Source organism: Patella vulgata, chromosome 4 (genome assembly GCF_932274485.2).
Source record: "Patella vulgata chromosome 4, xgPatVulg1.2, whole genome shotgun sequence".
In the NCBI taxonomy this organism is placed as follows: Eukaryota; Metazoa; Mollusca; class Gastropoda; family Patellidae; genus Patella; species Patella vulgata.
Window position 1 is genome coordinate 23003314 of NC_065882.2, and position 20583 is coordinate 23023896.

Sequence of the window (20583 nt, forward strand, 5' to 3'; positions counted from 1 at the left end):
ACCTTAGGATCCAAAGCCCAAACTTTAGACCATCTATGTGTTCAAATGAAATATAGATCAATGTATTTTTGACAAGTTAAATATCAAACTAAAATTACAGAACGTTCTTTCTTTACACAACAAAACTCGAAATGGGCTGAATAATTTCAAATAAAGTTAACAATATAAATTTTTTTGAAAGGATCTAACTACATAAAGAGCTCAAATAAGGTCCTAATATGGCATCCTCAACAATCGGTGTTAATGCTATGTCTATTTGTGGAACACCCTATTTGAAAACAGCTACTAGGTGGTCTAATCAAGTCAATGTACACAGAGGATTGATATGCAAGAGTTACCTTTTGTTTGTGTAAAAAACAAACCATTTAAGTCAAAAAAATGGCATCTATTTCAACCAAATTTCATTATCTAATTTATTATCTCTTATTTAAATCAACTTATTTATTAAAGTTTAAAACTTTATCACTTTTTCATCAAAAAGCAATCCAAAATGTTTGTCATACACAAGTTGCACTGGATGAATAAACGTATCAAATAATCTAAGGTTAGATCTTTGCGTAAAATCAGTCAGTAAATAACAAGGTATAAATGAAGCACATCACAGTGTTATCTGAAAATGTGTTTCAAATGTAAACATGTCTCATATGTGAAATTCACTATTATCAAATTGTCAAAAAATGTAGCAAGGTGTCAACTTTCACACAAGTGGATAGGTAAACATTTAGAGGGTGAACAGGTGAAAAATGATGATCGTTGTGCTGACAAATACCTGCTTGTAAATAGGGTAATTACTTGTAACCAAACAGATCCCCCAATTAGTGGTATGATACCTTGTCGACCTCGGCTCAAGCATACAATAGTCCAATCAATGAAGAGATATGGGGATACACGATAATTGAATGGATGATTTTTAAAATCAATATTAGGGAAATGCTGATACGTGAACCCCACCCAGCTATGACTTACACAGGTAGAAATAAGCATTTTAAACCCACAGTCTCTAGTTTCAACCTTTATCGCAGGTGTTAGACAATCTGCCATGCAATGCTGATTTATTTGGCCAAGACCCTTCACCAAACTTTTTGGCAGACATAGTATTTTTACACTCAGCTCTCCTGTATATAATACAACTACTCTGGTTAAGTGTAGAATACTGCCATAGATCTGGTAATGTTGTAAAGAATCCTATCTGGAATGTTCTTGTATTTGCCAAAGTAATCTTGTCAGTTTCTCCTACAGGAATTAAACACAGGGATATATAACACCAAAGCATGTATTGTACAACTGTTTTAAAACTTATACCTGTAAGTTACTGCTAACAAAATACTGATAAATTACTGTCTTGTTCTAAATCTTCATTATATAGTGGTTCATAAAGCAGCAGATAAACATTGAATTTCTACATTACGTTTTACAATTAATGTTAGTGATATTATTTTAAAAGAACTAAACCTGTTAAACCTCTTTTACGTAAGTTAAATAATGTATTGAATTGGGTTCCTTTGTTGTGTTATTTCGATTAATAATGGAGTAAACTTTATGCAATAAAATTTTTGATTTCAAAAGATTAAGAGTTTGGTTTACTATGCCGACAGTGGAACACACCTTCGTTTATATCTCAACTATCTACATGTACATATTTTCGGATGGATTCTCTCCACACAAAACGACTCAACACAGAATATCCAATTTAAATTGACAATATTATCCAATATCCAAGAGGTCTACTAGCTATTGCGAAGTCCATTGCTAAATATAAAATGTTTAACTAGAATTAAACTGTTAAAGTCATTGTTAATGAATGAAAGAATTGAAATGGGTCTTTACATCCTACTTTTCAGCTCCAAATGGGCTAATGTGGATATGCTGAATTTTTTCCCAAATATCAAGTTCCAATCTAGTGTGCTAATTCTCAATATGTAATGAAATTACTGCTACCAGATGTCCTTCTCAATATTATCATTAATCTAAAGCACACAATAACTTAATTCTTCCACTGATCATAATATTCCATTCACGAATAATATGTTGTTTTAAAAGCTGGTTTAAAAACATGGTATATAGTTAAGCTAGCTTAACTTTGTCGTCAGAATGTAATGGTGGGGAAAATAAACCAGTTTAAAAGCCCCAGATCTCTATCTGTCTTCAAGATGGCTTTTTTTTCTAAGCTGGCTTACATGTATCATGGCTGTTTGAAAGGGGTTGGTTTATGACTTAAGCCATTTGAGGGTTTTAAGTAGGATATACTCTGAACATTGAATGACCATACCTGTCAGAATAGTTCAGCTGGTTTACGTTAGAGTACATGCATTTGTGAATGCCCTTTCTCTCTGCAGCGGAAACATGCCAGCATTTTTTTTTTCAAATATGGATAAAGCAGTTTCAAAATGGAGGTGTGCACCTCAAAATAGAGCACACTCTCGCAACATTTTGAACATGCCCCCGAATTCTAATGTTTTCCTTATTGCCATGGTACTAAAAAATCCCATTTAAATAAACACATAAAAATGATTGTTAAGATGTCTTGCAATTACATTTCCTCAAAATATTGAAATCTTTTGTAGCAGGTTTTTATCATCATCTGTTATATTGCTATCAATGGTACTTGTAATCAGAGCAGTTATCTTTTTTCTATTGCACACCCTACATATGCATTTAAAATTACATAACCTTTTTCAAAACTCACAAATATTTAAATATTATCATAAATTGACATTGCTCTGTCAAAACTGACATTAATATATATCTATTAAATTTTTCTGATGGTAAACTATTTATTTAAGAAACAAAGTGATGACAATAAATGGAATACACAGGAAGAGTGAGATTCGCGTCTGCTATCATGAGACATTCTGTGTGGTCTCGGATATCCAAACAAACTTTAGTTTTCTTTCCTCTGTTTTTGTCTTAAAACACTAACAAGAATTCATTCTGTTGCTTTTGGCTACATAAATTGTCACTTAGAATGATTGTGCCAGAAATTTTCCACATTTATAGCATGTATGTGGTAGATCGCTGAAGAACCCGAGTTTCAGATCATCAACCAACAAAAACAACAAAATCATAAAAATCTCCAAACCATATTCTCTTTTCCATGTTGGGTGTATGGTAATGAATGTACAAGAGCTGCAATCATCCATGTTGTTTAGATTTGTGCATTCATTAATGGCCAGCTTTTTAGACTACTTGAGCTGAATGATCTTCTTTGTCGAGTTTTTCAAGAAAATTTGTGAAAAAAAACCAAGTAGTTTATAGCATGTTTTGATAACCTTGTTAAAAAAGAATTTTTGAATCACATGGCAGATTGACAATGCTTGGTATTCTTGGATCACACATGAAGTTTTAATTATTTCTTAATTAGATTTAACCACTGAAAGTTGAAGAAACATCTCCTTAGGTTGAAGCCAATATTTGTACAATTGCATAGTAAATGTTTAAATTACCTCCTCTGAGTTTTGTGGAACATATTTTGCTACTTGATGTAAGCTTGTTGGCACCATGCCTGAAGGTATCTGACATCCATATCAAAATGAATTCCAACTCAGTAGGGATCACCACTCAGAAATAGGTTGTGAGATGTCATAAATTTGCCAGAAATATCTCAATAAATATGACTTTCAGCAGGTTTAAATAGTTTTAGTGAGTAAACTGTCTAAATATCAAATTCATACTAATGAATTCATTTTTTGTTTTGTTAAAATACCCCAGGAGTCTGGCTCCTAATCACCATAAAGTCATTAACATCATGATATCACCTCTCAAAGCAAAACCACACACAGTGCCTTATCTTGGGCCTAAAATTGGATCTATAATAACAATTCTTGTTTCACTGCAATCGCCACACAAACGTTTCCTAAATTGTACCTAGCAACCTTGGTAAACCTGATCATTCCCTTGTTGTTTATTGTTTCTTCGGGTTATAATTTATGTTACATGCACTGCACCTATTCTTTTTGTATCATGTAACAATATGTATATATACACACACAGACTATTACATATGTCGTTACAGTTGATGAGAATAAATGATCAAACTATTTGTTAAGAATGATGATAAGCATATTGTTATACTCATATGATCAGAAATAATAATATGATGAGCATAAATAGTAACTGTATAGACAACTAGACATCCTGACAGGGGTGATGACATAATATGTCTGCATGAAGATATTTAGATGACTATAAGAGTATTGATCCATAAAAAGTTCTGGAAAAAGTATTGATATTGATGACTATCAGCACTGATATTGATGAGTATATAAATAATAACAGTATTGGTGCATACACAAAGTACTGGTAAAAGTATTGATATTGATGAGTATTAGCATTGATACTGATGAGTATATAAATGATTAATAAATAGCATTATGAATAATGAGGAGTATAATACTAACAATATTGATAATTTAAAAAGACAATATATATGATAATAGATACAGTTGCAAATAGGTTATGTGAGTGAAAGATTCATAATATTGTTGAGAAAATGATGGATGGTGTACATCATTAGTTAATGACGTTAAAAATGTTTTTTTCCAGATATCCAATGAAGCCCAATAACAGATTGGTTTATGTTAAATAACATCATGTCAATATGATTAACTTATGATAATTACTTTTTAAAATTTATGAGTAGTACATGTATAACCACAAAGATTTTATATTTGATCAGTACCAGTAATCACTGATAAGCAGACGCCTATTCCATGGTCTTTTTTATCATCTACTTCATTTTAAATCTTATTTGCACTTAGCTAATTGAATAAATTTACATAATAAGTACACAGGTACTAAATGCTTAAGAAAGTTAAAACAGGTTCTAAATATTTGATAAAATTTGTTTATGTGGGCCAGATAAACAAATTGCTCCAAAATTTAAATGTCTAATAGTACTTGTACACTGTACATAATAACATCTACAAGCATGCCAAGAATTGCTCGAAAAACATCACTGGTGTTCTAATTATGGCTTAATGTATGAAAGAAAATCAAAAATCCATAATATGAAATGTGACTGCCTATAAAACTAACAATGTACAGGCTGAATTGTTTGATTAGAGGGTCAAACAGGTACATGACGAAAACAAAAGCTTTTTTCATTTTTGATTTAGTAGGAGTTATGTCCCTTCAATGAATAAATTGCGCCAGATACTCTGTGTGTGGCTTTGGCAAATTGCCACTGGCTGGTGAAATATATAGCCGCCTGAGTGTAGCTGGAGACATTAAGACCAGTGAGGGGTCACAATCTAAATTGATAAACCATCTAAAAAAACAACATTCCTCCCTCCTGTCCTTAATTTGAAAGTGATCATGATCATTAAGATATTCTCAGAAATTTTCATTGTATTTCATTGACCAAATTTGCAGTTATGTCTATTTTGTTAAAACTAAAGACGCTATCATTTCATTTCATTGATAAATCTTAAAATAAGCAATTTTGTTTTGTGGCAATTCCATCATCATATTTTTTTCGTAATTTTACCACAAAGATGAAGACAGTTTTATTTTTCACTATGATATACTTTTCACTAAGATATAATTTTCCACTAAGGTACATTGTATATATTAAACAAACATTATTTAAGAGCTGAATCTACCTATTGGGCCTTAAATGTTATATAAATTGTTAATTAGACATTTATTAACATGACAAAGACCATCAGATGGGTCTGATTTTAAGTAGATTAGAACGGTTCGACCAAAATAAAGTAATCTGAATGGAATTTTCAATATATTCATTTTGCATTATCTATTTTTGAAAATTATAGCGAGAATGGTCAGCTCTTTATCTAAATCTTAAATAATGCCTTTTTAAGATACATTTTCACTAAGATATATTAAGATATGTTTTTCACTAAGATATATTAAGATATATTTTTCATTAAGATATTTTTTTCTCTCACTAAGATATTTTTTTTCTCTCACTAAGATATATGCTTAATTAAGATATATTTTTCACTAAGATATATTTTTTTTCACCAAGATATATTCTTCACTAAAATATATTTTCACTAAGATATATTTATTATCACAGACATTTATTGATAAAGTACATTCACATTTAGATATTGCCATGGTAGACAGACATTACAAATAGAGAACATATAGGACCTGAGGTAACTGAATCTGCTGGTGTCACCAATAACCTTGTAGGTCAGAGTAGAGGTTCATAGTTTAGCCGTGTCAGAAAACTAAGTAAACACTACCTAATATTAACTAACAAAAGTTTGCTACATCTCACAGGAGATGAATGTCTCACCACTGGTAATTGGAGATAAAAAAAATGCAATATTTGTGAAAATCGGGAATCTTTCATGTATAGGTAATTTGAAGGTCTGCTTACTTTCTCAGTCTTCGTTAATCTCAAGTTATGTAAGCGTGTTCTCCAGTTAAGAACTTAGTCTACTATTCAAGACATACACGAATACATGTAATTTGGGAAAAGATAAAAAAATGTCTATTTGTGTGGTAAAATACAAACAGAGCATGTATTATGTATAGCTTTACTGCGTTAACCAACTTTATTTTTCCAACTCCCCCATAAGGTAGAGTCATATTCCAAATTTTGACTACCAGTATTATTCATGTTACAATGTAGTTGTGACCATTGCCAATGATTATATCTAATAAAAATTCCATAAATATTTAAGGAAATAAAAATAATATCAAGATGAATGGAGTGCCATTAAATACCACAACATAATGTACCATACATCAGAAGAATTAACGATGTCTGTATATTTCACAAGGACTAAATGCATAGAGCGAGACTACTGACTACAAATTACGGTATATCAACAGTTTAAAAGACAATCAAAAAGTCACAGAGTGCATAAAAATGTCATGAACCTGTGTTGTAAAATAAAAATTAATTTGTACAATCTTATGACCACCATTAATGGTTTCTATGTACTGTGTGTATTAGAGATGACCTGCCACCATAAACTACACAAGAGTTTACACGAAACCATATGATGATCGCGTCAGGGAGTTCCTTAATACTGCCTGCAATCACACAGTAGTCATCCATGTGAGCGCTCTGTTAAAAGACTTTTGGAAAACCACATTATGATGCCAAGTGATTACGAATAAATGCTTGCCATCTGGGCTTTCCTTTCAACTGTTTCCATCTGTCCTTTTCTGCTCAGGATTGTTGGCGACTCACAGGCACTGCCACCATTTCGGTAACAATAGGAATCCCGAAATATCCTTTAATGTTGTATTGTTTAAATTACTAACAGGAATGAAAATAGTCGTTTGTATTATTTCATCAGTTTGTAAAGTCTCTCCACCCCATTACTGCCGCTCATTGGCTTTAAGACTAAAATGTGATATTTCCTTCATCAATTGAAAATTTACACCCAAACCTATGTGAAGATATTTTTGTAATGCATGCATTAGGTGTAAATGTGGGGGTGATTTATTCATTCATTCATTCATGCATTCAAGCACACACAAGGCTTCCTTGCCTTTTCACTCAAGAGAGGAGTGGAGGGTCGGTGAGTAAGGCGGTGGCTCACTAACTTAGAGGTCCTGTGTTTTCGATCCCAGTGTTGGTCGAGATAGTTTATCTGGATTTTCCGGAATGGTTCCCCGTTGTCAGTGGTGCAGGATGGAGGGCCTGGTAAGGGACAGTGCATAGTGGTTCGGATGGGAAGAAAAACCAAGGTTCTGTGTACACACTGGAATGCCCATAAAAGCCTTGACAGTTCGAAATCGTAATAAGAGAAAGCCGTAGTGCCGCTGTCGCGGCCAAGTTTCCCTTATAGCCCACTAGATGGCGTATGCCTGTCTTCATTAGCCCACTCGATGCAAAAAGTAGGAGGTTAAAACCCATTTCCTTTTATTTCTTTTCACTCGATACAATCCATTATATAATTGAAAACTATAATTGAGTCAATTTTCAAGGTTATTTGATTTCAAGCGATTAGCTATATTAATTAGAATTCAACAGGTAGGTAGTAACAAGATATGCTATTTGAGCCTAACAAACAATAGGACAGAAATGTGAGGTCTGTGTGACGAGTGGTCGGTGGCCTTCGACATCATGTGGGATCTTTTTCAATTCAATTTGACCAATCACAAGTGGACGCACTGACCTTTGGTAAACACAATCTGTGACCTCACCACACGGATATCATCTATGATACTGGTATTATTCAAAAGTACTCGGCTTAAATTATTCACAATCAGGTTTTGTTAAAGGGATGGGTTTAGGAATCTCTTCACCATGTTTACCTCTTTTCATTGATTGCTTATTCTCGCCTCGCTCTATACCTGTCTATACCCTGTGGTTTCATAAAGAAAAAATCTTTACAACTACTTCATGAACCATATCCATTACTAGGTCAAGTAACAATTTTTTTCTCCTTAGAAATGTTGCTTTTTATTGCATATATTTGAATGAATGAGGCTTACATAAATCATATCATTTCAGCAGCCACAATGACTAAGTTTACACAATATTGTTCTGTATAAATCAAATTTATCCGCATATTACTGGGGCAAGTACTGATTTTTATTTTTTTACAGCATTCTTTCTAAATGAAAATATTTGAATGAATGCAAACACTTATATAAGTTCATTGAATGAATTAATCTTTGAAATATAAAATGATTCAAGTTTACACACAATATCAACAATGGGCAAAAGAAGAAAGCTGTAAGAGTCTAAATAAGGTAAAGATAAACTGTTACTTCTTGACAGAAATCGATAAGAATCTTTTATGAAAACATTCTGGAATATTCAGATTACCGATACATTAAAAACTCCAACAAAAATATCTTTGCAGATTTACTGCAAATATTTCTGCTTTATAGGAAGCACCCTCCTCTTCTCAGATAATATATTCATTGTTTTTCTCTCATCATGTTTTTACTTCAAACTTAATTTACACAGGCATATTTTTGGAGACAATTCTTCATTGACAATGAAAGTGATTCTCAAGTAAATGAAAATATTTGCCACACCTTTTATATTTTGTAAAGCTTCTGAGAGACAACATGTCTGATTGTGTATATGACGAAGTGTGGCAAATTTTATGTGCCAATCTTATGTCACAGAAACTGTGTAATTTTGGATTATCTACATGTATGACTACCATGAGCAGCTCATAAATGGGTTTACATATTGCTTTTGCTTTCACCCAAGAAAAACTAAGGATAATTACAGACTAAACAGAGCCAATGTCCAAATGGGACAAAGGTATACAGGGTTGCAGTTTGGTTACTGTTACTATGAAGCTATTACTAATTAAAAAAAAATAATGTTGATAACATACCATAGCTACAAATTAAAAGTGTCTGAATGTGTACATTTTTGTAGTTCTATGACAGGATTACTTTAACAATATGGTGATGATATTTATGAGTTTTATTGAGTATTTCAATCAACTTTAATATGACAGGTAAAAGAAAATTCATCTTGCACATAGGGAGCCAATTAAAAATACCCAGCATGATATGATAGACTTAGTATAACACATCATACTACATAAGCTTATTTTTATATAATATATGTTGTGGAGTATAATGATGTGAGGTAGAGAACACCCACCAATAAACCTGATTACCTATGTTCATTAAAAAGTGGAGCCATTTGGTGCTTTATTGCCATCCATTAAAAACATCCTGCAGCATGTTAAATTATTCTTGTGAATTATGAAAATAATACTGTAATAAGAAGCAGACGTATAAGCAACTGTGCAATTGTTTTCATAACCAGTATTTCAATTAAAATTTATCCCTCTGTCGTCATCTTTCCCCATTTTCTCCCATGTTTTTCTTTTTAGTCCATGGAGAGAGCAAGGAGAAATTTAATTTATAAACCTTTCTTAAAGTTCATTTGGATTCTATTTCATGCTTCTTGTGAACAGTTGTTCAGTGCAGCAGCCAACAAACCGAACAATCCGAAGAGTGTGAAGACAAAATGGCAGACATGAAGAGTATTATCAGCAAGTTGAGTGTTTATCTGCACTCTTGAATTGGCCTCTTGCACTTATCAAATATATGCACATGATTGGTGGTCTGTGTTTACAAAAAATTATGGGTCAACCTTTTAATACATCAGCCCTAAATAGTTTAAAGATAACTACAACTTTGGATGCTTTGCCTTAATAAAAAAAAGGTAGGGGGTGGGGTGGTCGAATGGTGTAACATATTCGCTTTAGATTGTAAGGTCTATTGCCATGTGGCGTTGTTTTAAACAAATACCGGTATGTGACAAGGAGTAGGGTTCACCTGCTTAACCTTATGGATTTTCTCTGGGTTGGGTCCTCCTGTTTCCTCCCACTGTTATATACCCCAACACACATGTTAGTTTATTGAAATAAATATGTACCCTGTTAGTCTCAAAATGACCTATATGTAGTTTCTGTCGAGTGGACATTATACCCCATTTCTCTCTCTTTACCGGCAATTAAAAAAAATTCAACAAATTCTGCAAACAGTCATTGATCATTATCTTCACATTGTCAAGTGTTCATAGTACTCTGTTTGAATAAGTAGCTTTTAGTCGCATTCTGCCAGCAGTGAGAGCATGATATAACCTTAAAGGTTTGTCAGATTCCAATGCCTGAGTGTCACTTCATAATTCTTGGTCTATCAATTCTATGGAAGTCGAAGGTGAATTATCCATAGTACTTTTTACTCTGAACACTTCGCAATTGTGAAGATATCATATGCCCAGACAACCCTGGAAATGAATATTTAAGGGTAAGTGTTAGAAAATTATGAAATGAGATATTATCACAACTTTTATAATGTCTTGTTCAGGGGGGCATGAAATTCATCATTTAGTATTTAATTGCTCGACCCTCTGATGCATTACCTATCATGAATGGAGGTATTCTTAACATTTATAGAACATAACACTTGTAATGAATAAAGAACTGTACATGACAAAGGTGGTATGTGCTGTAAATCTTAAATGAAGAAAATCCCCCACTTCATATTTTTTGCCCACCCCAACTAATAGGCCTTCAAGTGTCACAAGAAAATTCCTTTTATGATTTTATTAATCTAATTTACATCTCAGAAGATTGTGCGGTGTGTATGCGTTAGAGCTTAGTAATCCTATACAGTTTAAGTGATATTGGGAATTGAGATATGTTTGTAGTTCACCACTGACATCATCAAGTGTATATAACCTACTCTCGCTGTTTAGAGAGATAAAGTTCGACAAAAGTTGCATGTTTGTGGGATTTTTCCATTGCAAAAAAAAAATAATTCTGTAGTATAAATTTCTGAAATGTATAGTTTTCTTTCAGTTATTGTATACTCATACACCGCTAACTGAGAAATTCTTATCAAATCTGGTATTCAACTGCTGTCATATTTGTTGTAGTATATAGAAATGTGTACATGTAATCCATACAATGAATTCTCTACGAAATACACTATTCTATTGCAACACAGTATGAGAAATCATGATCATAATTTATTTTAAGAGAAATAGGACTACCACTGAAAAGCCACCCTTAATTCATTGTGTGAAACTGATACAAACTTGTTGTAATAAGCTTAAAGATGCATTACATGTATGTATGATTTTGATAATAATACTTCTATATTAGTTAAAAAATAGATACCGGTAATGAAAAGGGAATATATTGAAAATTTCAGTCATATTCCTTCATTTTGAGCGGAGTTATCGTCGTTTGCAGAACAGTGTTGTCTCTATTGTTATTGCTACTGTTGTTACGATAATAAACAAAGTCTCTATCCATTTTTAAATTAAATCATTAACTGCCAATTGAATTTAAATCTGTTGGGCCTGGCATGTAAATAAATGTCTAACTAATGATTTATATAACATTTGAGGCCAAACGAAAGATCTATAATAGGCAAATTTAACTCTAGAATAATGCATCTTTAACCAATGAAGCCTATGATTGTGATTTGCACTTCTTGGGCAATGTCTAAAATTTTCTACTAAAATGGATTATAAATTATCGATGGCAGATAATCTCTCGGCTGAGATTCCATCAGATTAAAAAGAAAACCATCAACAATTGCTCTATTCAATTGTATGTATTATTAATCTTACAATCTGATTAAAATACAGATCTATATTTCATTTCGTTTTTTTATACTTTTGATGGCCTACATGAAGATCTGATCAGTTGCACTGTGGGGGTCGCGTCAGGACTCATGATTAATCAATCAGCGTCAAGGTTTCTAGGGGTTTGGCAGAGCATGCCATGAACTCGCTGTAACAGACCGTTTCATTGGCTAATTCCTCACATCAACTAGAACGCCTGTTATATAAAAACTCTTCCAGATCCTAGTGTTGGGAAGATAAGTAAAACTAAATTTTGAACTATAAAAAACAAAACGAAAGAGGACCTGTGTTTCAATCACATTGTCTTACAGGTTATCATGCTTTATAGATTTTCTATTTACATATAATTCTTACTGTTTATTTAAATGGATTTCTTCGATTATTAACAAACTACTTAACTTTGGTTATTATAAACTCATTTGTGTGTTTGAAATCACCTCCTGTTAAATAAAATCTATTGCACAATTTAATATCCCAACGAATAAAAAAGTTCTCTCTTGAAAAACTGAATCCCCAGAAACTTTGACATAGAAAAATACCAAAATGGATGCTTATTATGTCACTCTTCCGGAGAGATCATTTTGTATAAAGGGCTTACAGCATGCCACAGTTTGCGGTACTTTTACGAAAATTCCATGTAACATACAATGTAACTGCCTGTATTCCTTTATTTTGTAATAGCATCCTTTATATTCTAGTAAAATCTCTGCAAAGTTTATAGCTTTACCTTTTGAAATATTTTGTTTTAATCATATTTTTAATTAAAGAGTCGAATGGATGAATTTTCTTTTGAACAATGCGGCATAAAAACAATGACATTCATTTTACGGGTGATATATAACATGATAGATTTAACGTGTATGTACAGGGTATTTACAATTATGTGGTTATGGTGTGATTTAAGTCTTTTTTACAATAACTTAAAAGATAGTTGATGATAAAGAATATATTTACATTATGAACAATCAAATATTGCACCATATCACAGTATGGTCAAAACTATCAAATCTTGAAGTGATGGTTCACTTCTTACTAGGATTTACAGGTTTTTTAGTGTTATAAACCCACCCAAAAGTCACAGTAGGAAGTTAAATCCCATTTCATTTCATTTTCCAAAAGGCACTTTCAGGGCTGCCAAAATAGATGTTATTGAAACGGTTATTGTTGGATTGAAAGAATGATATCAAATTGATGATACACTCGGAAACTTGTATATATATATAATTGATTGAATTGATTGCGCTTTGTTTTGATTACAACACGTTGTTGTCAAAATCTCTTTCAAAGTTAAACCAGCCCCACAACAGCTTCACTGGTTTTGTCCAACACGTGATGAAAGCCATGTTTTCTTGAACTCAGTCAAAAAATACAAGTAAAACGTCAAATATTTTTCAAGAGATAACTTTTTTATTCGTTGGAATATTTAATTGTACAATGAATTTTATTTAACGGGAGGTGATTTTAAACACCAAAGTTATGTAGTTTGTTCATAATCGAAGAAATCCTTTTAAATTTACGATGGTTCAGATAGTAGTCCATATCTTACTGGGGGATATTTTCTGTCAAATTTCAACAATGTAACAAATGTGCCAGCTACGAATTTAGACAGTGGCCAGAAATAGCCAATGGGTGAGGTGTGTATAGTCGTCTTCTCCCTTACTTCTAGCCCCCAGTATATTTGTGTGAACTTCTACCTTTCTATGTAAGATATAATGATAGTCAGGTGCCTATGGTAGCAGCTACAAGTATTTAGCCTGTGCCTATTCTCTGCATACCACCTACAGTTAACCCACTATTTATTATAGTCTGTTTCAAAATCTGTGTTTCAATCCTCTGTATTTAGTAACAGGCAATAATAAGCATCAATTTTACAACTAGCACAAAACACATTTCTAAGTGAATACCATAATTCTCTTTTCTCTACTTAGTGGTAGACTATGTATCGCCTGCCACATTCACACTTCACGTGAGCTGTTTACAGTGTAACATTTTAAAACTTACAGCAGACAATAAAATTCATTCAAAGTGTTGCAAGACACGGAAATCTGAGTGAACTTTAGTTCCTTCAGGGTAAATTTGTCCAATTCATAATACTTCGCTTAGCAGACATAGAGACATGTTGAATTCGGCAAGGGTTTTTGTAAGTGTTATATCTTTGAATGTGAATGATATGAACCTTTCTGCCTGTAAACTCAATACCCTGTCAAGTTACAAACATTTCAATGAAACCCCAACCACGACATATGTTCGCCATATTTCAAAATATTGAGGCTTTGCAAAGGTCCTTATTACCACCAACACATATCTAAAAATATAAATAACGGAAACAAACTTGTGCAACAAAATATTTCTTTTCCTTCAATGTTTTGGAAATATGTGCACCATTAATACATCTTCTCTTTGAACTGGTTTCACCTGATGTGTGGTTCATGTTTTACACAAGCTGAGGATTCATATCTATTGTAAAACGGAATTTAAAAAAAAGAGGCTATGTTTTTGCTTGCCTTCACTTTGTCACATAACAAATAGAACTATTGGTGTGAAATGCCAGAGTGAGAACGTGTGTATGACAAAATATTACGTTACTCACACATTTATCTTATTTGTGTAAACTTTGTATAGATTTATTGCCCGTCCATACACCAGTAAATATCCAGAAGTCAAAGTTGTGAATTTGGGAAAATACATATAGTGTCTATATTTTTCTACCTGTTGAAGGGGTACAATACCATGTGTGTAAATACACGTTTCTACAACTACAAACACATTCAAATACAAACCAAGTGAAATAATAAAATGAAAATCAAATCAAATTTTCAAGTTATTCATTAAACTGATTGAAGTGGTTTATTCAGCTATAATATTCTTCAGAAAATTTTGATAATTTGATAGTTTAAATAATAAGGCCTCAGTTATTTATATTTGGCATTAAATAGAATGATAGCATGGCCTTTGGGCCGTTAACAAGCTTTTCCAGATATCAAGGTGCATCAACCTTGAAGTTTTTAGAATGGAGCTACATCTTCCAATTGCTTTGCACAGATACAATGGGTCAGCAAAACTAACATTCATTTTAATGTTAAAGCACACAGAAGCCGTTGTTCCTTCTGGAGCACTGACCATAAAACTTTAGAATCAATACTGGAATTTCACTTGAGCATGGTAAGCAAAAACGAGCGTTTCAGCATAAAGTGAGGTTCAGCAATATTCCGGATGGTTCTCCAAAGCATCATAAAGCCCAGTTCAGTACAATACATACTTTTCTTGCCTACAAAATGTGTACAGTGGGCCTCAAGCTCTAGAATTCAATGTACAAGTACGAGAAGTCATGAACTTGTATTAGTACAACTAGTAGTTCTCAAAGTCAAACCTGTATCAAAGCCAGTAACTTCATTAAACTGAACGAATGCGACTGACCAATTTGACACCACCCACAATTATTGGGAGAACTCTTCATCAATAAGGTTTTCCACTTGATTTATTCTTTACAACAAGAGTGACATGAAAACTACAATGGATAAGACTACAAGATGTGCCCATTAAGTTCACAAGACTGTCCAACGTACACTCTCATAGCTGTCCTCACTTTGGGTGGTCATCATATTCAATCAGGGCCGTAACTTGCTCAGAGCAACGAGGGGGGTGGAGTGTTCTCAGGGGTGCTATAAAATTGACGGACAATGTACCAGTATATCTATTGTTTTTATGGTCAACAATTTTTAAAAAATAAAATTACTTTAAACAGTCCTACAGTCTTCACAACCCAGGTTTTGGCAAAATCCAGTTAGTTTTAATCTCTGCCACCAATGTCATTAAGAATTACTGGAAGTAACCATTTTTGAAACCATTTCTCCCACTTTTTTGTTCACAAGGTTGTCAACTTTTTGACTCGATCATCAAGGAAAGTCTGATTTTGATAATGATCAATAGATGGGTGTTACATAATATTGGCTACAGTAGCAAAGGTGCATTGACAGCTATCTGATATTTCTGAAACACAAAAAAGGGAGTAATGTGGGCATATAAAAATCAATATTTCTTAAGATTATTTCTTATTCTCTGCTCAATCTAGCACAAATTTTGTCATATGTTTATATTCATGCACATCGCTTTATTATGAATTTGCAATTCAACTATTCTGGCTACATGTACTAATTACAGTTAGTTAAGATTTATTGGAATATCTATATTAAATATGATAAGTAAATGGACTTTTCCTTACAGGTAAATTACTTTTCACCAGCCAGTTAAATCTAAAATGCTTTCCTAGATAAACACAAATTTCTAACCTCAGCAGAAAGTACCAGTTACAGAGTGTACATTATGTACCATGAGATATTCATAACATCAGTCTGTTGGCACAAGAGTTTTATCTTCCAGTGACCTAGTCTGCATTAACATTACATACACTATACATCACACTGGATAATAAAAGCTATTTATTACCATTATCAAGTGTCATAGCATTGAACTTAAGGATTGAGAAACAAAAACCATATGATACTGTGCCTGTCTGGGTATGAAAGACTTAAAGAATCAAGACCTACATCTGATATGCAAAAAGTGTAAATAGCATGAAACCTACATGGTATTTACTTTTTTCTTAACCGGTATTCAAAAGCCTTCCGAAAACAAATGACTGTATTATTTCTTTTTCTAAAAATTTAAGATGTGCATAAAAACGTGCTAGAAATTTTTCCAACAGAATCATTCACATTCTGATATTAAGAGATGAGAAATGAGGTTCGATGTCTCGTCAATAATTCGCAGTTGTCTCATTTAATCATTTAAGGAGTTCATAAAGCTAACAAATCTTTTTTACTTCAAAAACCGCCTCAGTATTATAGGCAAATCACTATTACGAATTACCACCAGTGAATCCAGCAATTCCCCATCAGACAATTTCATTGTTTTTCTAATTCGAGACAACAACTAATATAAGTATTAGTCTTCCAACAGTAATCATATGAATAATACCGTTAGGGTTTTTTGTGTGCAGTGCCAAGTAGTACATTTTGCCCATAAAGTGACACACTACCAGTACCACTTACTCTTTTTTACTTCTAACTGCTTAAAAACAGTTTAAAAGGCTCTGTTTTTATTGTTCCATCCAAAAAACTAGACACAATTTCTACCCATGAAATTGGGAACCACGTATGATTCCAGAACATCCTGCTAAATCCATTACAAATAGTATGCAGATGCACTCAATGAACATACAAAGGAAACAATATAGTCATAGATATTTGATCACCTCTACACCTCACAAAAAATGTCCCATTTATTTATTAGTTTGAACAGAAGATATAAGCTATTGACAACAACATTACATATAGGTCTATACAGATAAAGTTGCATTTTAATGTCATTTGTGGGTAAAAAAACTATAACAATATTTATATTTTATGATGAGAAAGCCAGTTAAATGCACCTACTGATCTATAAATATTATGAAATGCTCTTAAAATAGAAAACAATATAAAAGCTGCATGAGAACAACCTTGCAGCACACCTCCTACAATATCCCATAAATCATCTCAATTTGTAATACTTGTAACAGAACATAATCATATACATGTAGAATAACATGGATATTTGACATAATGAACATTTGTCTCATAAAAAAAACAGTTTGTAAAACTATAATTCCACTAGAACACCATTTAGACAATGAATAATTAACTCTTTGTACAACCATTACCCTAATATTCTCCTCCAATAATCTAGGACATTCATCAATGACTGATCAATGATGACCAATGAATGGCAGTCTTAGCCATACATTCTGATACATGTATTATCATTAACAAAGACAGAATAGAGAGGCACATAGGTTAGCATACATGTAAGTACATTCTCTAAGATCCACTACCTTCTGCACCTTCTGCGACAACTGGTTAGCTGAGAGAGAGAGGGATAGCAAGAGATGGGGTTTAACTTCCACTCGACACAGACTAGGTCATTTCGGGACTAACACATGGTTCAATTTTATTGATATCGATCTTTAGCAGTGAGAGGAAACCTGGGGACCCAGAGAAAACCCACAAGATTGGACAGGCGACCCTACTCCTTGTCATGTACAACCGGGGAATCGAAACCCCGCTAGTTGACTCAATGACAAGACCTTCTGATACAGCGCGCATGTGCTAACCATTCAGCCATCCCCCCCACCCAGTTAGCTGAGCCCATTCATGTTTTCTAAATAAAGGGAAGAAATTCCAACTAAACAAATCAATGGACAAAGATGGAAAGATGATAAATCATGTTTTTATCACAGGAGCAAGATCTTCTTCTCTCTACCTTGTTGTCTGCAATATCACTACTGTGGAAGCAGAAGTTAAACCACCAGCCCAGTGATTCTCAACCAGTCTGTACGATCTTCCTAAGTGTGACACGAAATTTTGAATGGCACAATAAGAAAATTTCTCACTAAAGAAGCCAGCTATTTGAAACACTGCAATAAAGTAAGTTCATAGCTGTGCTTTTCTTCATTTAGTTTGAGTCATTCTATGCGTTATCACTATTCTGTGTCTACAATTGTATTCCGTCTATGACTTGCCATGTTTTTTTTTTTGCAAAATTCAAATATTTTTCATATATATTTAACCAGGTGTGCCGCTATTTTTTCATGTGTTCCAAGGTGTGTGATGGCAAAAAAAGGTGGAGAATCACTGCACCAGCCACTACTATTCTGACAGAGGTTCTTATCAGTCAGAAGGTGTCATGCCATGTAAAACTGGGGGCCCAGGAGTTTCAGGTTAAAAGTGTTACCCAGCCTAGATAAATGTATATCTAATATGTATAAAAGCAATGAAAATAATGCCACAGAGTAATGCAACATGTACAACAATTTCAATCCCGTTTATAGAAGTTTTAAAAATCTTTAATCTTTAAAATTTTCAAATTGTGAATAAAAAATTTCTAAATTTATTGTGAGTTGGAAAATAAAACGCAAAAACCTCATTTCATAAGCAGGCATTGAGTGTGATATTTTTTTGTTCTGGTTATTTCAGTATACAGTATAGTTGACCATCAATATCCCCGCTCAATAGAGTAAACTGTACTCTCAAGCTTCATTTATATAGGGGAAACAAGTTCACAGCTTTATTTCATTTCTAATAAAGGTAGCCAGCTTGAATATAGCATATGTAAACAAGATACATTTTTACTTCAGAATTCTCTTTATCAACGGTGTGAATGTAAAGAATTCTTTAGGTTTTGCCCTCTTTCTGTGTGGGTACACACACGTTTAAATAGATATAGTGAACTATGCACTCTATTTCTACCACACGGTATCCATAGATTTGTATAATGAGCCATCACATCCATTCAATGTGAACCAAGTTGACATGTGTATATAGTATATATTAATGTTTGACAACCATAAAAGTCGATGTAATAAAAGATATTGAGATTTATACACCTTATTCGGACTTGCAGAGAAATATTCAATGTTATTGGTATAAAACGAAGTAGGTTGTCATCTAGAATTTTTCCTGTATGCAAATTTTAGAGAGATGAAACATACATGAATGTATGGTATAAATGTTCTACTAAGAAAAACCTATAATACTGATTTGAACTGAACGAAGAACTAGTTGAGGAAACTAAAGAGACCCCCATCAGATCCTACTGAATTGTATCCATGCAAAACTACTTTGATATCTTATCGAAAATGCTGGCTAAGTGGGTAAGACACTGGCTCGCTAGCCTGGAGGTCGGGTGTTCGATCCCTGCATTGGCCAAGAAAGTTCATCCCGATTTTCAGGCGTGGTTTCCCCTTGTCAGTGATGCAGGACGGAGGGCCTGACAAGGACAGCTGTCTAGTCATTCGGATGGGACGAAAAACTGAGGTCCCGTGTACAATTTGGTGTGCACGTAAAAGATCCCTTGGTAGTTGGAATTCGATATAAGAGTAGGCCATAGCGCCGCTGCCCGGGCAAAATTTCCCTCATAGCACACTGTATGGCGTATGCCCGTCTTCATTAGCCCAGTTTAGGAGCAAAACTGTAGGACGTTAAACCCCATTTCATTTCATTTCATTTTATCGAAAATGCGATGTTTGGAGATTTCTTTCTCTGTCATTGAACATACTTTTCATGATGATTTAACCCCCCAGAGTCCTACATGTAACTGTAAATACACTGTACCAATGGGAATGACTTTAACAATTTTATCCACATATATGTAATAACACTGTGATGCCCAATCCGAATATACATGTAGGAATGCATGCTTAAGGCTATCAGAGAAAGAGGTTTAACACCCACAAACTATGTCATTTTGAGACTAATATATGGTTCAATTTTATTTCAATAATTCACTTGCACGAATGTCTTTTAGCTGTGGGTGGAAAAGGGAGATCCAGAGAAAATCCACGAGGTTGGACAGGTGTCCCTGCTCTTTGTAACATACAAGTGTGGGATTGAATCCACACCGCTTTACTAAATGACAGACCTTATGATCTACATGTAAAGCGCATGTATTAGACCATTCGGCCACCCAGCCACCCTTGTAAG

General features: G+C 33.4%; 1 protein-coding gene across 2 annotated transcripts in view; it reads right to left on the minus strand.

Annotated features, from left to right (window-relative positions):
• LOC126819199 (protein patched homolog 1) overlaps positions 1 to 20583 on the minus strand; it is a 62996-nt gene that overhangs the window by 38911 nt on the left and 3502 nt on the right. The window lies entirely within an intron of this gene.